This window comes from Schistocerca serialis, chromosome 6 (assembly GCF_023864345.2).
Source record: "Schistocerca serialis cubense isolate TAMUIC-IGC-003099 chromosome 6, iqSchSeri2.2, whole genome shotgun sequence".
NCBI lineage: Eukaryota > Metazoa > Arthropoda > Insecta > Orthoptera > Acrididae > Schistocerca > Schistocerca serialis.
In genome coordinates, this window is record NC_064643.1 from 660,557,437 (window position 1) to 660,577,628 (window position 20,192).

A 20,192-nucleotide genomic window follows, 5' to 3' on the forward strand; every position below is an offset into this window, starting at 1 on the left:
AAATTTTCGAATACTCTTGCATGAGGTCATATTGAAATTCGACTAGAGATTTGCTCTTGGTTGCCAAGCAGAACTCTACGAACTTACCCATGAGCCAATAGGTTGCAAGTCGTTTCTAATTTGGATAAGGCCAACTTGTGGGAGCGAGCAGTTTTTCCAGAGACATATTGTCGTCAGTCGTGGGGTTCAGGGTAGCCAGTTTACGTCGTGTCCGTAGCCATATCTTGTTAGCGGCGCCTCAAGTAAAACGGTGAAGTAGAGTATCAGTCGTCCGACAGTGCAAGCATTGGTCGGTATTTGACAAGCCGACCTTAAAGAGAAACTCATTTGTGCGTTGGTGTTGTATACTGCGCAATACCGTGTAACTCTTACATGTGACGGTAAGGCTGAAACATGATTGTTTTGCCAAACGCGATTCCCGTGATTGTGGTGAATTTCTTCCCTAATTTTCTCATACACTTATCTTCCGTAAGTACTTCATAAACGTCCTTGCTTGCATAGTTCCCAGCTCTTTGTCGGATGTAGCTTTTCTCAATAATATATGTTTTAATATGCGACAACCTATAATTTATATGGCCGACCATAACTGTCCCCCTGTTGTCTGGAGGAGACACTGCATTCACAACGTAAGCTGCGAGATTTCCATCACCTGCTGCTAGGGCCTTTGCCGTCCGAGATATGAACAGAGATCTGCATTTGTCTGTAACGTTGGCGAGACCTAAACCACTCCTCGTTTCGGGTAGAGTCATGGTTTGAAAATCTAAAGGATTCGCCCTCTCCATATGAACCAAGCTAGATCAGATTCAAACCGTTTCCCTACAGTTGAAGGCAAAGGGAAAATACTTGCGAGGTAGTACACCTTAGGACGCAGCGAGATTTATTAGCGTTATTTTTTGTATTATAGCTAGAGGACGGGTGGCACTGTCTCGTAATACCGCCCGGAGACTGTTGAGCTTCATTCTCCAATTCCAGGCCGCTGTCTTGATAGGATATCCCCTAAACCGTATCTCCAGGAGTTCGACGGTATCCGCTTGTTCAACTGGTCCTGCTTCGACGAATATTATCCCTCTGCCTAACTGTAAAATGCTCGATTTACTTACATTAATTTTAGCTCCAGAACAGGAACTGTATGTCTGAATCGTGTCCTGTACCTTCATAACGTCGGTCGAATCAGTGTGATACATCTACATCTAGATCTACATCCATACTCCGCAAGCCACCTGACGGTGTGTGGCGGAGGGTACCTTGAGTACCTCTATCGGTTCTCCCTTCTATTCCAGTCTCGTATAGTTCGTGGAAAGAAGGATTGTCGGTATGCCTCTGTGTGGGCTCTAATCTCTCTGATTTTATCCTCATGGTCTCTTCGCGAGATATACGTAGGAGGGAGCAATATACTGCTTGACTCTTCGGTGAAGGTATGTTCTCGAAGCTCTGACAAAAGCCCGTACCGAGCTACTGAGCGTCTCTCCTACAGAGTCTTCCACTGGAGTTTATCTATCATCTCCGTAACGCTTTCGCGATTACTAAATGATCCTGTAACGAAGCGCGCTGCTCTCCGTTGGATCTTCTCTATATTTTCTATCAACCCTATCTGGTACGGATCCCACACTGCTGAGCAGTATTCAAGCAGAGGGCGAACAAGCGTACTGTAACCTACTTCTTTTGTTTTCGGATTACATTTCCTTAGGATTCTTCCAATGAATCTTAGTCTGGCATCTGCTTTACCGACGATCAACATTATATGATTATTCCATTTTAAATCACTCCTAATGCGTACTCCCAGATAATTTATGGTATTAAGTGCTTCCAGTTGCTGACCTGCTATTTTGTAGCTAAATGATAAAGGATCTATCTTTCTGTGGATTCGCAGCACATTACACTTGTCTACATTGAGATTCAATTGCCATTCCCTGCACCATGCGTCAATTCGCTGCAGATCCTCCTGCATTTCAGTACAATTTTCCATTGTTACAACCTTTCGATACACCACAGCATCATCCGCAAAAAGCCTCAGTGAACTTCCGATGTCATCCACAAGGTCATTTATGTATATTGTGAATAGCAGCGGTCCTATGACACTCCCCTGCGGCACACCTGAAATCACTCTTACTTCGGAAGACTTCTCTGCATTGAGAATGACATGCCACGGCCAGGTCAGCAGCGTAACATCTGCAGACAAATTTGTTGCCTCCAATTTCAATTGCAGGGAGCTTGACAAGCAATGATCGTTGAAGAGGCTCGATTGATAACTAGAACAGTAGCATCGAGAGGGGGCAGCCTTGTCGTATCGACGCTAGGATGGGAATTCTCGCTGTGTATTCTCCATTGACAAGAATTCTTGAAGTTACATTAGTGTACAATCTCCTGATGATATCGACGAAAGAGGTTTTAGTAACCATTTCCGACATGACACGTAGCACGTAGTCGTGACGGACCCTGTCAAATGATTTGTCCATGTCTAACGAGATGATGGTCACTCTGCAGTTGGACGCCGATGCGACAGCCATTACATCCGGTATTGTTCCAGAGCTTGCCGTGTTGTCCTCTTTGGAACGGTACACGACTGATATTGATCGATGAGGTGACCAGCAATGGCGTTCAATCGACGGAGCAGTACCCTAGCTACTATCTTGTAGTCAGCTTTTAGGAGCGATATAGGACGCATGGTTTTCAAATAATTAATATGAACACTTTTAGGAACCAGCACTGTAAGCCCTTCTAAAAACTCAAAGATATAGTGGAAGACGTACGTAGTTCATCGAACACTCCAGTGAGAGTACTGCCGATTAAATTCCAGTACTTTAGGTAAAACTCTAGGGGTAACAGATCGCGTCCAGGGGATTTGTTCCTCGGGCTCCCTTGCAACGTTCCATGCAGTTCTTCTGTACAGACAGGAGCTTCCAGTTCTTCGTTTCCTGCATCCGTCACAGTCAGGTCAATGCACTATAAAAAAGCCTCACAATTGTCGTTGTCGCCAGTGTCCCCTTCAGCATAAAGTCTCGTGAAATAATTATGGGCTAACTTTTTGATGTTCTGCTAGTGGGTAAGTTGGTTTCCATCATCATTTCGGAGAGCACTTATGTGCAGTCGGCATCCTCTTTTGAATTCGGTCAGAAGGTGGAAAATCGCAATATTTTCATTCTCAATGCCGTTGTTGTCTGTCGATCTTATTTCAATTCCCTCTATTCGGTGGCGCTTCAGAACGGTTATTTTGGCCTTGATCCCTTTTATTCTCTTGATGTGACGTGATACATTGGCGGTATCTTAGTATAGTTCCATTAAGCACTGGAAGTAGAATTACACTGTATGTCTTTCCCAATGTTTCTTTTCAAAAGAGTATCATTTGAGTAAAGTTCGCATTTTAGGTTTTGCATGTGTTACTTACCATTCCATTTTGATTCTGTAGCACTACATCTTCCTTAAGCACATTCACCAACCCCGCGTTAACTCATGCTCAAGTCCAGTGTCTATCAGGTGTGAGATATTGAATTTCCAGACACCCCTACCCAGAAATGTTCTTTGCCTGGGGATGTTAATCGTAGCCACAACTGCAAAGAGGTCAGAAAAACTCAGTGGAGAAGATTCAACGCTGAGATCACTAGTTTTTAGGCGGCGAGAGGCGTAGATGTGGTCTAGCCTACTCATGGAATGGCTAGTAATGTAAGTGAACCCTGGGTTCACTCTTGGCTGGCTTTTCCAGGTGTCGATGAGGTGCAGTCCGTTCACAAAGTCTCCCAGTTCCAGGCATACATTAGGACTGGGCGTTTGGTCGGTGGCGGAAAGAACACAGTTAAGGTCACCAGCAAGGATGATGTACTCGTTCGAGTGAGTGATTAATTCAACTGTACTTCCCTGAGAGAAGATACATCGGTCCTGTCTGTCTTGTGAAACGGACGGAGCGTAAATATTAATAAGCTGAGCTGTGTCTGTTTCGACAGAAATTCCTCATCCACTTAATAAATTTTTAACACTACCAGGTATAATCGCGTCCTTCAATAACACGACAGTGCCTCTTTCAGGTCCTCTATTGAGGATACCATTGTATCCTGCGATATGTTCCACTCTGTCCTTACAAAAAATGTTCAAATGTGTGTGAAATCTTATGGGACTTAACTGCTAAGGTCATCAATCCCTAAGCTCTCACACTACTTAACCTAAATTATCCTAAGGACAAACACACACACCCACGCCCGAGGGAGGACTCGACCCTCCACCGGGATCAGCCGCACAGTCCCAGACTGCAGCGCCTTAGATCTGTCCTTACACATTTCACGCAACATGACTCTGTACAATCACGTATGCATTCAATTTTTGTGATCTAGTGATTCTGTTAATGTTAACTGTAGCTACACTATACGATTGTAGATCAGTGCAACTACACATTTCTGTCAGGCTTCGATTGACAGATGTGTCTCAATAGAAGTTATCTGCCATGTCTGCATCAGATCCACCGAGCTTCAACGGCTCGCGTCCGCAGCCGTGTGTTGCCGGCGCGTTACACTCCTCCATATGCTCATGCCAAGTTGAGTTGTCCTGTGGTGTTGCAGAGACGTCCATACTGTTAGGAGTGAGACTGTCAGCACGCGATCACTACGTTCTGTACCAAATCACGGATTCACTGCTTTGCAATTTTTTACGAAACGTTTCTCCAGAAGCGGTAGATTCAGTGTCTGCTGCTTGCGATGGGGGTCTCGTGTTGGACGGAGTCTCTCTCCTATTCTTCGTGTCTTGCCTTCAGGTGTTGCTGCCATTGCTTGGTTTTGTATACCGATTTCCTGATCCTCCTCCCATGCCCCTAGATGGTTGGCTGTCCGTGGTTCTATTTCCCCCTTCGGTGCGGCTGTAGGATCGATGTTCGTGTTTGCTGCGCCTTTTTGAATGGTTATGGTTTTTGTGGATTCCTCTAATTTTCCTGTTCCTAGATCTGACAGTACTGCCCTTCTTGATTTCTTCGACATTTGTTGATGTTGCTCCCGGCTGTCCGATGGCATTTCGTGTAGTTTCTGTCGTACCTGTTGGACATTTTCCCTCAAGGTAGGGGAAATTTTTTCAGCTCCTTGATGGACAATCCTGTGTTTTTTGTTTTCATTTGCGTTGGTGGAGCATGCTGGTATTTCATCGTTTGTCATCTGTGCTTCAGTTTCATGTGAAGACTGCTTCTCGTTGTTCGGAGCTACGCTCGTGCCAATGTCTGCCTCGCTGCCTCGTTCAGTGTCAGTGGAATGGGCTGTAACTGTATCTTCTAGAGTTCCTTCTGCAGTGGTCGTTCTCATTCATGTGTCCTATTCCACGTAGCCCCTTGTGTTATCAATAACTGCCTCTGATGTCGCAGCTTGGGCTCCACGAGCTGCTGTGACGCAGGTTTACCGGTAGCTGTGACATGGTGCGTGGAACGTATGCCCCCCCCCCCCCCCCCCAGGGCCCACCTCACCCGTCGGCAGTTGTGTCACGTGTCACTCGGCGCAGACACGGAGCGCGTACGTTTCCTGTGGAGCGACATCCAGCGGATGTTCGAGGCAGCCCTTCATAAATAACAATGGCCCTATATCCACAGACGTTAGCATATGAAGGCATATGCTTTATCAAATCCATTTTAATCTGACGCACACCATTTAAGCCCGCGAATTTATGTGCACCGGACCACTTCTCAGCAATGTTACTTACAATGGTGCCAAAATGCTTCAACACTGCAGTAATCCGTTCTGAGGCTATTTCGAATGGTAGACCGAAAACTCAATACTTCTGATTCCAAGTACAGCGTGAGTACCTTTAAGGTTACCGACATTGCCGTCAGACCGTTTGAACTTTAAGTTGTGCCCATATAAATCCACAATTTGGTCACATTTTTCGGGATTCTTTAACTTAAGATCGACGGTACTGTTACTTAGCAACAGATGAATTCCAATTATATCCTCAGCTGTCAGAAAGTCCTCTACTTGAAACGATTTAGGTCGTGCATAATTATTGTCATACATAAGCTTTAAAGTATCTTTCGTTACAGGTTCTGTGATTAGAAATCGAATCTGCTCTGTGCTTGTAAGTTACGGACGGTTTACGGCGTTTCAATCACCGACAACAACAGCGCACGGCCGCTAGCAGTGGAGACGTAAACACGGCTCACTTCCGCACGCCACTGCGACCAAGGGCCGACTGCAAAGCCTGAGCTACCCAAGCACGACTCACGACCCGTCCTCACAGCTTCAATTCAGCCTGTACCTCGTCTCCTACGTTCCAAACTTCACAGATGCTCTCCTGCGAACTTTTCAGAACTAGCACTCCTGGAAGAAAGGTGTGCTAGTGCTGCAAGGTTCGCAGAAGAGCATCTGTGAAGTTTGGAACGTAGGAGGCGAGGTACAGGCAGAATTGAAGCTGTGAGGACGGGTCCAGAATCGTGCTTGGGTAGCTCAGTTAGTAGAGCACTTCCCCGCGAAAGGCAAAGGTCCAGAGTCCGAGTCTCGGTGCGGCACACAGCTTTAATCTGCCAGAACGTCTCATATCAGCGCACACTCAGCTGCAGGGTGAAAATCTCATCCTCATGACACATCTTACCTATCCGGAGTCCCAATTTTAACATGACAGAATTACTTCTGCCAATGACCACACGAAGAAGGTTAAGTGATCTTCATGTTGGTCATGACAGGGGATTAGCTCCTCCATTGGTGGTATCCATTCACTTTAACTCTTTCCTGCAAGCATTGAAGCCTCTCTTACTCCTTTGACTTCACCAAGGGAGAAATACTTGAGACAAAGCTTTTTATGCTCCGAAGATGTCGAGAGACAGTTATGTGCCCATTAGATGGGTGTTAGTCATTACTATCGATTTGGCTTCTTCTGGCTTTTGGTGTTACTACCTGACACAGGGAGGAGCTATTGCAGCCAGAATCTGCATTTTCTCGACTAGAGTTAGTATCAACCATTTTGTCACCTGGCGCCACGTTTTGTGAAAAACAATATCAACCTGCTTCGAGTGTCGAGTCTGTATCATACAAAGGGCAGCATATTTTCCTGCGGAGTAGCACAGGTCTATAGCTGACGTGTCAAGCATATGTGAGCTTGCTCCCCAGCTTGTACCTTTGATTTTTTAAGATATTACTTCGTGCTGCAGCCTTCATTCTGACACTGACACAATGTTTCTTGTCAGGCTCTTGTCAAAAATAGCCCCGAGGTGTTGAGGGGTAGAGCTACGATTGAGGGGAGTTGCCAGCCATGAGAATTTTAACCTGTAGTTGGCATATTTGTTACGAAGATGTTAAAAGCTGACTTCTGTTTTGTTTGGATTTGGTCTCAGGGTTTTGGCCTTGTAATATATTCCCATGTCGTCAAGAGCAGATGAAAGTTATCATTCAATGCCTTCAGATGTCTTATGCTGGGTACAGAGAACCCGATCATCAGCATATCAGATGTCTGATGCTGGGTAGAGAGAACCAGATCGTCTTCGTAAATAAATGAGACGCAACCCTAATTATGTGTCTGGTCGTTGGTGTACAAGTTAAATAGTGTGGGAGCAAGAACGCTTCCTTGGTGAAAACCATTTTTTGTTTTTAATACTGACATAGATCTGCAATGATATTTATAAAGCAGTTATTTTTCCTTGCGTTGTACACCTTTGGGAGACGTTTCCTCATGTTTATCTTGTCGTTCGCTGCACCCGTGGTCTAGCGGTAGCATCTTTGATCAGGAAAAACTTCCTCGGTCCCGTGTTCAAACCACACCCCACTTTGTTTTTAATTAATAATCAGCATTCCGGCATAATAAGTCACCCTCAGTCTGCCAACCGCCTTGTCAAAAAGGGCTGAGGGGCGTACAGAAGTTAAGGGCTCTGATGTCCTTAGGGTGGGAAATTGCCCCTAAGGGAGGAAGAATCCGCATTGACTAATGGTATGAGGATACAGACGGCAAAGGAAAGAACTGTATTAAAGACACGTTACGTTTATCCACAGGACATGTAGCCTGTAACTGAAAAAGTATCATGATGATTCTCCATTGACAAAAGATTGCGGAATAGTTTCACATTCGGATGTCCGCAAGAGGCCTGCCAATGCGCAGGTGACCATGAGAAAAAGATTGAATAATCAACGAAAGGATAACGTTCTACGGGTAGGAGCGTGGAATGTCAGAAGCATGAATGTGGAAGGGAAGCTAGAAAATCTGAAAATCGAAATCTAAAGGCTCGACCTAGATACAGTGGGCGTCAGTGATGTGAAATGAAAAGAAGACAAGAATTTCCGGTCAGTTAAGTACAGGTTAATATAAAGAACAACAGAAAATGGTATAACGGGAGTAGGATTCGTTATGAATAGAAAGGTAGGGCAAAGAGTGTGTTACAGCCAATAGTTCACTGACAGGGTTGTTCATGTCAGAATCGACAGCAGTACAACACCGGCAACGACAGTTCAGGTTTACATGTCAACGTCGCAAGCTGAAGATGAAGAGATAGAAAGTATACGAGGACTGAAAGGGTATTATAGTATATAAAGGGAGATGAAAAGATAATACACTTGGAGGATTGGAATGCAGTTAGTTTTAATGGAAGAAATAGAAGAAAAGGTTTCTGGAAAATAGGGGCTTGGGACACGGAATGAGAGAGGAGAAAGGCTAATTATTTTACGTAATAAATTTTAGCTAGTAATAGCGAATACTCTGTTCAAGAATCGCAAGAGGAGGAGGTATACCCGGAAAAGACCAGGTAATACGGGAAGATTTCACTTAAATTACATCATGGTCAGACAGAGATTCCGAAATCAGATACTGGTTTGTAAGGCGTACGGAGGAGCAGATGTAGACTTATATACATTGTAGTAGTGATGAACAAAAGGCTGAAGTTTAAGGGAATAGTCACGAGGAATCAATACGAAAAGAAGTGGGATACAGGAGTACTAAACGATGACGAGACACGCTTCAAGTTCTCTAAGGCTATAGAAACAGCAATAAGGAATAGCTCAGTAGGCAGTACAGTTGAAGAGGAATGGCTATCAGTCAAAAGAACAGTCACAGAACTTGGAAAGACCAACGTAAGTACAAAGGAGGTATGTGTGAGAAGCCATGGGTAACAGAAGAAATCCTTCAGTTGATCGATGAAAGAAAGAACTACAAAAAAATTCATGGGAAAGTAGCAATACAGAAATAAAAGTCGCTGAGGAATGAAAAAAATTGGAAGTGCAGGGAAGCTAAGACAAAATGGCTGCATGAAAGATGTGAAGAAATCGAAGAAGAAATGATTCTCAGAGTGATTGACTCACCCTATGGGAAAGTAAAAACAACCTTCTGTGACATTGAAAGAAAGGGCCGTAACACTAAGAGCGTGATGGGAATTCCATGGTTAAATGCAGAGAAGAGAGCAGTAGGTAGAAAGGGTTCTTTGAATGCTTCTATGAGAGGGGAGATTTGTCTGTTGTGGTAGAAGGAGAAACAAGAGTCGGTATAGAAGAGATAGGGGATTCAGAGAGCTGTGGAGGACTTAAGATCAAATAAGACAGAAAGTATACACAACACGCCACCAGAATTTCTAAAACCATTGCAGGAAGTGGTAACAAAACGACTATCCACGTTGGTGTGTAGAAAATATTCACGTTGGTGTGTAGAATATATGAGTCTAGCGACATACCATCTGACTTTCAGAAAAATGTTGTGCACATTATTCCGAAGATTGCTCGAGCTGACAGGTGGGAGAACTATCGCACAGCTAGTTTAACAGCTCATGTATCCAAGTTTCTGCCAAGAGTGATATACAGAAAAATGGAAAAGAAAAAATGAGTATGTGATAGACGAAGATCAGGCACCAGAGAGGCAATTATGACGTTGCGGTTGATAATGGAAACATGACTAAAGGAAATTCAAGACGAGCTCATAGGAGCTGTCGCTCTGGAAAAAGCGTTCGACAATGTAAAACGGTGTCAGATGTTCGAAATTCAGCGAAAAATAGGGGTAATCTATAGGGGGAGATTGGTAATATAGAATATGCACAAGACCCAAGAGGGAATAATAAGAATGGGTGACCAAGAACGAAGCCCTCAGGTTAAAAGGTTGTTAGACTGGGAGCTGATTCACGGGAGAGGATATCAAGGATACGATTCGCTGATGACGTTGCTATCGTGGGTGAAAGTGTAAAAGAATAACAAGATACAAAATCTAATGAGTACAGAATATTGATTGAGAGTAAATCGAAGAAATACGAAGATAATGAGAAGTAGCAGAAATAAGAACAGTGAGAAGCTTAACATCAAGATTGATGATAATGAAAGGCCGGCCGCTGTGGTCTAGCGGTTCTAGGCGCGCAGTCCGGAACCGCGCGACTGCTACGGTCGCAGGTTTTGAATCCTGCCTCGGGCATGGATGTGTGTGATGTCCTTAGGTTAGTTAGGTTTAAGTAGTTCTAAGTTCTAGGGGACTGATGACCACAGATGTTAAGTCCCATAGTGCTCAGAGCCATTTTTTTTATGATAACGAAAGAGATGTAGTTAAGGATTTCTGCTACCTAGGCAGCTAAATAACCAACGACATACGGAAGAAGGAATTCACCAAAAGCAGACTACCAGAGGCAAAAAGGATAATCCTGGACAAGAGAACTGTACAAGTATCAAACGTGGGCCTCAATTTGAGGAAGCAGTTTGTGAGAAATTACGTTTGGAGCACAGCATTGTGTGCCAGTGAAGAACAGACTGTGGGAAAACCGTAACAGAATGGAATCGAAGCATTTGAGATATGGGGCTACAGACATGTTGAAACTAGGTGAACTTATAAGATAAGGAACGAGGAGGTTATACGCAGAATCGGAGAGGTAAGAGATATTTGTAAAAGACTGACAACAGGAAGGGACAGGATGATGGGACATCTGATAAGATATGACTTCCACAGAAGTAGAGAGAGTTGCAGAGGGCAAAAACTGTAGAGAAAGACAGATATAGGAATACATCCAGCAAATAATTGAGGACTTAGGTTGCAAGTGCTTCTGTGAGATGAAGATGTTGGCACAGGAATGGAATTCGTGGCAGGCCGCATCAAACCCGTCAGGAGATAGGCGTCCGCAAAAATAACAAAATAAAAGAAATTAGAAAAAGAAGGAAGCACTCAGGCCAACAAAGGCAACACCGGTGACAAGACTTTTCTGACGCAGTTCTTAATGTTATGGGTAAGATTCAATACCTGCCCTGTCTAAACTGCCAGGTGGAAAGCCAACTTGTTCTCTAATGTGTTTATGTTCTAAAAGGGGTCTCAGCTGGGCTAGAAGAATTCGTTCAGATGGTTGAACGGCTGGAAGAGTAAGGATAATGGATAAAAAAAATTCCGAGCGTCTGAGATTTTTCTGGTTTTGATCAGAGCGAGAACATGCATCTGTCTCCAGAGCTTCGGAATGTTGAACGTTTCCAGGCAGTTGTGGATCACTGAGCAGAGCCAATCAGTACTCAATTTGTCAAGGTGTTTTCGCATTTCTAGATGTACATTGTTACGTTATTAATAATCTTCACACGCTTCCTGCTGCAATTTCTGTTAAGCAGAAGTTGGTGGACGTTCCCATATGCAGTGATGCTGACAAATTGTACAGGTTCGTGACGGTAAGCTCTTCAGGTGGTTCCTAGTCTCTGCATTAGTGTCTCTACACTGGAGAAAGCATCTTCATCAAAGCTGATAGTTGTGCATCGTCATCCTTTAACCCTGGTATGTAGCTGATTTTACGTCCCCTTGGAATACGATGACACGCAGCTTTAAGCAGGAATTTGATTAATGCAAAATAGTTCTTAGGCTGTGAATCTGCTTCGAACCCTTTGTCTTCAACCGTTTTGGCGAAGATAACCCACGGTGGCCTTTTTAAAATTGAATTTGCGACTAAAGTGAGCGACTCGATGTTGTAAAACTTCTTAGTAATGGAAAATGGAAAAAAGAACACATTGACACCGGTGTGTCAGACCCACCATACTTGCTCCGGACACTGCGAAAGGGCTGTACAAGCAATGATCACACGCACGGCACAGCGGACACACCAGGAACCTCGGTGTTGGCCGTCGAATGGCGCTAGCTGCGCAGCATTTGAGCACCGCCGCCGTCAGTGTCAGCCAGTTTGCCGTGGCATACGGAGCTCCATCGCAGTCTTTAACACTGGTAGCATGCCGCGACTGCGTGGACGTGAACCGTATGTGCAGTTGACGGACATTGAGCGAGGGCGTATAGTGGGCATGCAGGAGGCCGGGTGGACGTACCGCCGAATTGCTCAACACGTGGGGCGTGAGGTCTCCACAGTACATCGATATTGTCGCCAGTGGTCGGCGGAAGGTGCACGTGCCCGTCGACCTGGGACCGGACTGCAGCGACGCACGGATGCACGCCAAGACCGTAGGATCCTACGCAGTGCCGTAAGGGACCGCACCGCCACTTCCAAGTAAATTAGGGACACTGTTACTCCTGGGGTATCGGCGAGGACCATTCGCAACCGTCTCCATGAAGCTGGGCTGCGGTCCCGCACACCGTTAGGCCGTCTTCCGCTCACGCCCCAACATCGTGCAGCCCGCCTCCAGTGGTGTCGCGACAGGCGTGAATGGAGGGACGAATGGAGACGTGTCGTCTTCAGCGATGAGAGTCGCTTCTGCCTTGGTGCCAATGATGGTCGTATGCGTGTTTGGCGCCGTGCAGGTGAGCGCCACAATCAGGACTGCATACGACCGAGGCACACAGGGCCAACACCCGGCATCATGGTGTGGGGAGCGATCTCCTACACTGGCCGTACACCACTGGTGATCGTCGAGGGGACACTGAATAGTGCACGGTACATCCAAACCGTCATCGAACCCATCGTTCCACCATTCCTAGACCGGCAAGGGAATTTGCTGTTCCAACAGGACAATGCACGTCCGCATGTATCCCGTGCCACCCAACGTGCTCTAGAAGGTGTAAGTCAAGTACCCTGGCCAGCAAGATCTCCGGATCTGTCCCCCATTGAGCATGTTTGGGACTGGATGAAGCGTCGTCTCACGCGGTCTGCACGTCCAGCACGAACGCTGGTCCAACTGAGGCGCCAGGTGGAATGGCATGGCAAGCCGTTCCACAGGACTACATCCAGCATCTCTACGATCGTCTCCATGGGAGAATAGCAGCCTGCATTGCTGCGAAAGGTGGATATACACTATACTAGTGCCGACATTGTGCATGCTCTGTTGCCTGTGTCTATGTGCCTGTGGTTCTGTCAGTGTGATCATGTGATGTATCTGACCCCAGGAATGTGTCAATAAAGTTTCCCCTTCCTGGGACAATGAATTCACGGTGTTCTTATTTCAATTTCCAGGAGTGTACATAAACCGGTCTGTGTTGTGGGTGGACGTATGGCTGGGGGCACCTGCTTCTTTAATATTTGACTGATGTCATAACTGAAGAAAAGGAGATCAGGGCGTTAGCTCTCGTTCAATTGGCAGCAATAAGATGCCGCTGGTTGCTCTGGATCACAAGTAAGTTTGAGTTGCTGGCACTCTGCCCACAGTTTAACTTCAGGTCCATCATTGTTACAGGAACTATATCCCCAGTCAATGTAGTGGCTGTTGAAATCGCCTTAGTCACTCTGTTTTAGTGATTGTGGTGATTTACTTAAGTTCAGAAAACAAACTTAGCGGCAGAGGGTTTGTAGACAGGAGATACAGTGCTCTTGTCGAATTCCACAGCTACAAGTTCGATGTCGTCACCATCGGTTAAACAAGCGGATTTTTGTCACTGGACCCAGTTTGCTGAATATTGAACTTCCATATTATGAGTAAGGTCTGTAACTATATGTCGATTGGCAGTCGTTCGTACCGCATTGGTTTTCTTTTATGCATAAAATATCACCATCAGTTTCTTATCATAGGTCAATAAGAAAACTGATTTGGTTGTTGAAAACCCTTGATGTTGATCGAAATTGTTCTTTGGAATGTTCTTCAACAGGACCTCTTCTGTTGTCTCATGGCGAGAGGTTTAACCAGGACAGTTGCACTGTTACTAGGAGACACAGGGTGATCTTTCTCATGATAAGAGCACTGAACATGGAATTGCCTTGTCCCTCAAGTTTGCTTTTGTCTGTATACGAGTAATATTTTTGTACAAAAGTAAACACTTATCTGACTTATTACTTTGCTGATACATTTCTGAAACTTATCACTGGTCAAACTGCCAGATTAGCTTCGTGAATTTTTGATAAAACTCAGTTGGTACTCTGGGTGTTCCCTGTGTAACTGTAATTAGCTTTGTGACAGGGATATTTAATATTTTGTTTGGTCTTTGTGGGTCTTTTTAATGTTTGTATTGGGTCACTCTTTTTTCTTGCTATTTTCTGTACTGTCCATCATGAACTTCAGTGTTTTCTCAGTATTTTCCCTTTCACGCCAGATGGCCAGTGCTCGCTCCTTGCTTACTTTTGTGTACACTACATTGTGTGTTTTAGATTTCTTGTGTACATCTTTCGCTGTTTTCTCCACTGTCGTTATCTTAATATCATTGTCCGTGTTTCTATTCTTCCTTTCACAGATTTGCTATATTTCTTCTGTTATAAGTTTTGTGTTTAATCCTACACTGCATTTTCCTGTATGTTTCGTTCCTTCGTCTTTTCGAATACGTTCACCTTCTTTAAAGATGTTTTCTTTTGTTCCGTGTGTGATGTATGTTATTTGGTTGTGATTGGGCCCCTTTTGGAGCTGGCGTTGTTCTAGTGTTTAAAACTGTTGAATTAACATCTCGCTCACAGAATGAAGGTTTTTGTGCTGGTGCCCTTGTCCCTACAGTATGGGTTACCCTCATCAGTTTCCTCAATACCTGATCTAGTTTTTCCCTCTTATTTTTTGTTATTATTGCTGTATGGAATTTCAGCTGCCCAGAAGTGCAACAGTAATGAATACAATTCAATATAATTGTCTTGTTCTATGTTTATCTAGTACAATGTTGTGTTAAGCAGCTGTTTCTTTGATTTCAGTTTTTGGACATCAATTTGGAGTCATGGAAAATCTGCTTTCCCTTTTGTATACTGAGTGACATATTATGTGTTTTTGCATTTATTAAACCTTATATAAATAAGGCAGTTAGGTGGTCTTTCGCTGTTGTGCTTCTGTATTTCTTGTACTGTTTCAAGGCGAATGCCTGGCATGCTACTGAGACTATCTAAATTTGATCTCAGCTTTGTTCTCAAACTTGCAGGAAGGAATTATAAATCAAAAGCTCCGCATCCTTGGAAGAAAACAGTTTTGTTTTATTTCCAGACGTGTTTCACTTCATTTGAGACTGAAGGATTATTCGCATTCCGATTCACACACTTATGAAATTTTGGGTAGGCTAGGATTGTATTGATATCAGTGTTTTTGTTGTTTTAATGACATACATCAATTAAACATTATCTTTTTTTACATTCAGTGTGCTCTATGGCTATCAAACAAAATTAGCTACAAATCTGTACTGGGTATAAAGTCGATGTCTGTACTGAGTTCTCGCTTAGAATATAACCTCGAAATTAAGTATCATGAAAACGTCTGGTTTAGGGATAGCAAATTGTCTTTAAGTTTCTGTTAAGTACCCGTATTGTACCTTATTTTCCCGCAGAAATTTCAATTAATTACCGGTAATTTATTTAACTTACTCATCATATATATTTAGTACTTTATGATCTTCTGAATGTTAACACATAATCTCATTGGTCGAGACACCAACAGAGCCCAGAATCCATTGCCTCCAAAGCGGTATTCTGTAAGTGATGAGGAACTGTCTTCCAGTGACGTAATGTAAACATATGATACTAGAGGCTACTGGATGGAGCTGTAGAGGAAAAAACAGTAGAGGAAGACAGAAATTGGAATACATCCAGCAAGTAATTGAGAACTTTGGCTGCTAGTGCTACTCTGAGATGAAGAGGTTGATAGAAGCTAGGAATTCGTGGTGAGCAGCATCAAACCAGTCAGAAGACTAACGGCCACCACCCCCCGCCCCCCCCCCCCCCAAAAAAAAAATAAAATAAAGTTACATCAACGAAATTCAGTACAACAAGAACTCATTATATGACTGCAAATCGTAAGAACTCTCATAAAACTATAATGAATCACTGAAGAGTAATAAATGAGCGCCGTTTGTGATTGTATGGTGTTAGACAGCCTGTGGATTGAATAAAGGATATCGTGCGGGGCTTGTACCAACTCGTTCGGTAGACAGTCCTCGATCCAACAGGCACTGGAAATTACCACCCACGCCGTAGTGTCGGCTTTGCGCATGCCCGGCTTCTGACGTCAGCAGTCTGCCACTCGTGTACAGCGTGGGAGGCTAACTTCGTTGCCTGTAATTGTGTTATTTAAGTAACTTCGTGGCGCTTTTTATAACCTAAAAAGAAGATGTCTGGTTTTCCGACAAGTTAGAGGAAAATTTTTTTCATACACTCGCCGGCTATTCTGAACTCAAAGGTTGCGAGCCGTGTTCATATAAGTAGTGGAATAATTGGTGAACGCGTATTTGACTTCCATAAAAAGTTTGTTAATCATAAAATCTAAGCCCAAAAGTAATATTTCTAACTTTGTAAGACCACGTAACGCTATGACTGCCGGGTTTTGTGGACGGAGATTCAAATATACAGCCACTTTCTGAAATGTTCGGTAAATAGTAGCAATTCCAAGAAACACAAATCATATTTTAATGATTTACAGAATATACGAAGCAATTCTTTATGCCAACAGTACATGAATGAATAGGAACTGCTGACATTTATGCACATAATTTTTGTATTTATAAATAGTTAAAGGTATATACTGACATTCTTTAAACACTCATCAAGGCATAATATTAAAGCTATGAGTCTAAAGTGAAATATTCTACGATAGCTGAGATTATTTTTAAGTATATTGTGACACATGTTGCTTCTAGATTTATATATATTTTTTTCAATAATCCGTTTGAATCTGTCTCTTGCGTTCTTATGATTACCAAATAGCACATTGTCTGACTGCTCACGACACACAATAGCATTAGCAGATCTGATTGCAGTGGCTGTGCTAGTTTGATTTCTATTCTCGAATGTCTGTAGGTAAGAGCCGCACAACAACATGAAAATGTTAATACGTATTATATAGGTCAACTTCAGCCATTTGCTGCATAAATACAGGTTTCATACAAAATACGTCATAAGCACTATAGAAACACTTCGTTTCACTTATTTCCTAGTGCAGCTCTTAGCTCCACTTAAAACCCATTCATCATAAATTCATAAATAAATTTCTTATACAGTGATAATTACAGAAAACTATCTATATGTATTTTAGACGATCCTCAAAATGTATTTTACAGACTGAATCTTTTCGGTGTATCATATTTTCTTTAGGTATAGAAGAAACGGTAGATAGGAAGAAACGATCATCATGATACAATAAGGGAAATCAGAGCTCCTACGGAAAGATATAGGTGTTCGTTCGTTCCGCGCGCTATACGAGATTGGAATAATAGAGAACTGTGAAGGTTGTTCGATGAACCCTATGCGAGGCACTTAAATGTGATTTGTAGATTATCCATATAGATGTAGATGTAGATGTAGATGACAATGGCTCTAGGAGTCTAGAAGATAATGGTTAAATGTCCTGTCGACGTCGACGTCATTAGGCACCGAGATGATTTCGGATTTCGGAAGGATAGTGAAGATATTAGCCAAGCTCCTTCAAGGAAACCTTCTCGCCATTAACCTTACGTTATTTAGGGAAACCACGATAAACTGAAACTGAATGAAGAGATGGGGATTTTAATCGCCGTCCTCCGGATTACGGCTTCAGTGTGTCACCACAGTGACACCTTTACTCGGAGTAGTGCCTCACATCCTTACAACGACCATGTAGATCTTTCCTCTTGTTAACAATAAGAGTCCACCTTTCTTTGGGAATATTGTTCTTTCTTTAGTTACACAACCTGATATGTAAATCTAAGTCAGTGACTTTGTTTGCGATAGTATTAACTATTGTTGCAGTGAAGAGAAAATCACATAAATTGAGTGCTTTATAAACTACTAATCAATTAACCATCCATATCACAGAAGGCGTTTCATAACTAAGTATATTTGAAGAGTATAAGCCAGATTTTTTACACATTGGTCGCTCTGTGTAACTAAATTCTTACATGCTGGTCTTCTGTGATAGCTACTCGTTTGACTGGAGATTTTTTCTGGTCCATGGCATAAGATGCATCACTCAACATACAGACATGATGAATCATTGACACATAACTTATGGTCGTTACATGTACACTCACTGTAGCTGCATGGATGCAATTAATGGGAAATTAACGTGCTATTTGACCCACAGTCTACGGACCCAGTCATGCGAGAGCGGGATTGTACACGCAGGATGGGCATGGACCTGGCAAAAATGGTGTGAGTGGCACTTCAGAATGTGAAATATGGATCCTGGACAGGCATCTTGAAGTCAGTCGTCGTTAGCCAGCACATGGCCTCCAGCTGGAAGTCACCAGTTCTGTTTCCAGCGCATCAGAAAAGCAGCAGCTGAGAGTGGCTGCATCTAATAGCAGTTAGGTAGCATGAAACATAGCAATTTGATGGCTGCCTGCGCACAATGACATACATTGCTTAGCTCGAGCTCCGTACCAGATCGGTTTGACGGAGGGGGATCCGTTCCAGATCGGTTTGACGGAGGAGATAGAGAAGATCCAAAGAAGAGCGGCGCGTTTCGTCACAGGGTTATTTGGTAACCGTGATAGCGTTACGGAGATGTTTAATAAACTCAAGTCGCAGACTCTGCAAGAGAGGCGCTCTGCATCGCGGTGTAGCTTGCTCGCCAGGTTTTGAGAGGGTGCGTTTCTTTATGAGGTATCGAATATATTGCTTCCCCCTACTTATACCTCCCGAGGAGATCACGAATGTAAAATTAGAGAGATTAGAGCGCGCACGGAGGCTTTCAGACAGTCGTTCTTCCCGCGAACCATACGCGACTGGAACGGGAAAGGGAGGTAATGACAGTGGCACGTAAAATGCCCTCCGCCACACACCGTTGGGTGGCTTGCGGAGTATAAATGTAGATGTAGATGTAGTATTTATAGCCGCTCGACCCGCCCCGTTGCGATAGGAAATCGTTTTCGACCGCTCAGAACACGAAAGTGATATACGCCTGGGCTCAGGTGTCATGTTATGTAGGTCATCGCTGCGACGACCTGACCTTTGTAGTGCGCTCCGTTAAAAATTCTCTAGCCTTGGAAGCTGGCACCGGGGCTACTTGTGTCGCAACCACACTCGCTTCTTTAACACAGCGGAGGATTTCACCATGTGAGTTAGGCTCCTTTTAGTTTCTGAATGCAGTGACAGCTTGCTGCTCATTTTGCCGTAGGTTTCGGACGCCATTTTCAAATGTACTGGCGCAACCTTAGAATCTGGCGTCCAACTTTGAGCTCGATCTAAAAGCAATTGCTACAGGATAGAGAATGCACGATATGTTGGTGCTTTCCTTTGTTCCATGAGGTGTTGGGTATGGTATCAAAGCGATGGTGTTACCAGTTGCCTTGTCACAAGACTTGTTGAGAGAGATTTATAGTGCCTTGTCGGCAGGGTCCATCAAACACAACACCGGTTTCACTGTCAACGGAGGGAGGTCTTTCTGGTTGGCTTCCTTTTACGATAGTACAGTCAACCAGAACTGCGTAAATTTAGTATGGCATGATGTTCCTTACTCTGTTTTAGAGCTAGAATTACGTTCACACTATTGGCCAGAAGTTTGTATTTTACGTTTTGTTGCCATTAATGTATCGAAAATTCTTCCGGTACACTATGCCTGGCATCAGAGCAAGGAAGCCATAACAATCATATCTTCCGATACATTGCTGAATGACTTACTGTAGTCAAGAAACATATGAGTGGGCTTAGCGTCTTCTGTTTCACTTGGTAAAATATTTCCGATTCTGTGGTGTTACTATAGCCAGGTAGACAGATGAAGTGCTAAACTGCTGCTTTTTTTTCAGTTACGAACCATCAAATACCAGATCATCACTCAAGTTGTTCTTGGCGAACTTTTCCTATTGATGTGAATTCCTGCAAGTAAATTAGTGTACCTAAAATATATCTAAATGCTTTTCTGAGGCAGCGTGGAAGCTAGAAACCTGTGATTACAATCCAGACATGCTGCCCTTGGGAAGTGTGAAGACCGAATTGGAGAACCGTCGGGGATACGCACTACGCTATACCTTTTGTTAAACTAAACTACTTATTTTACTCTCGAAGA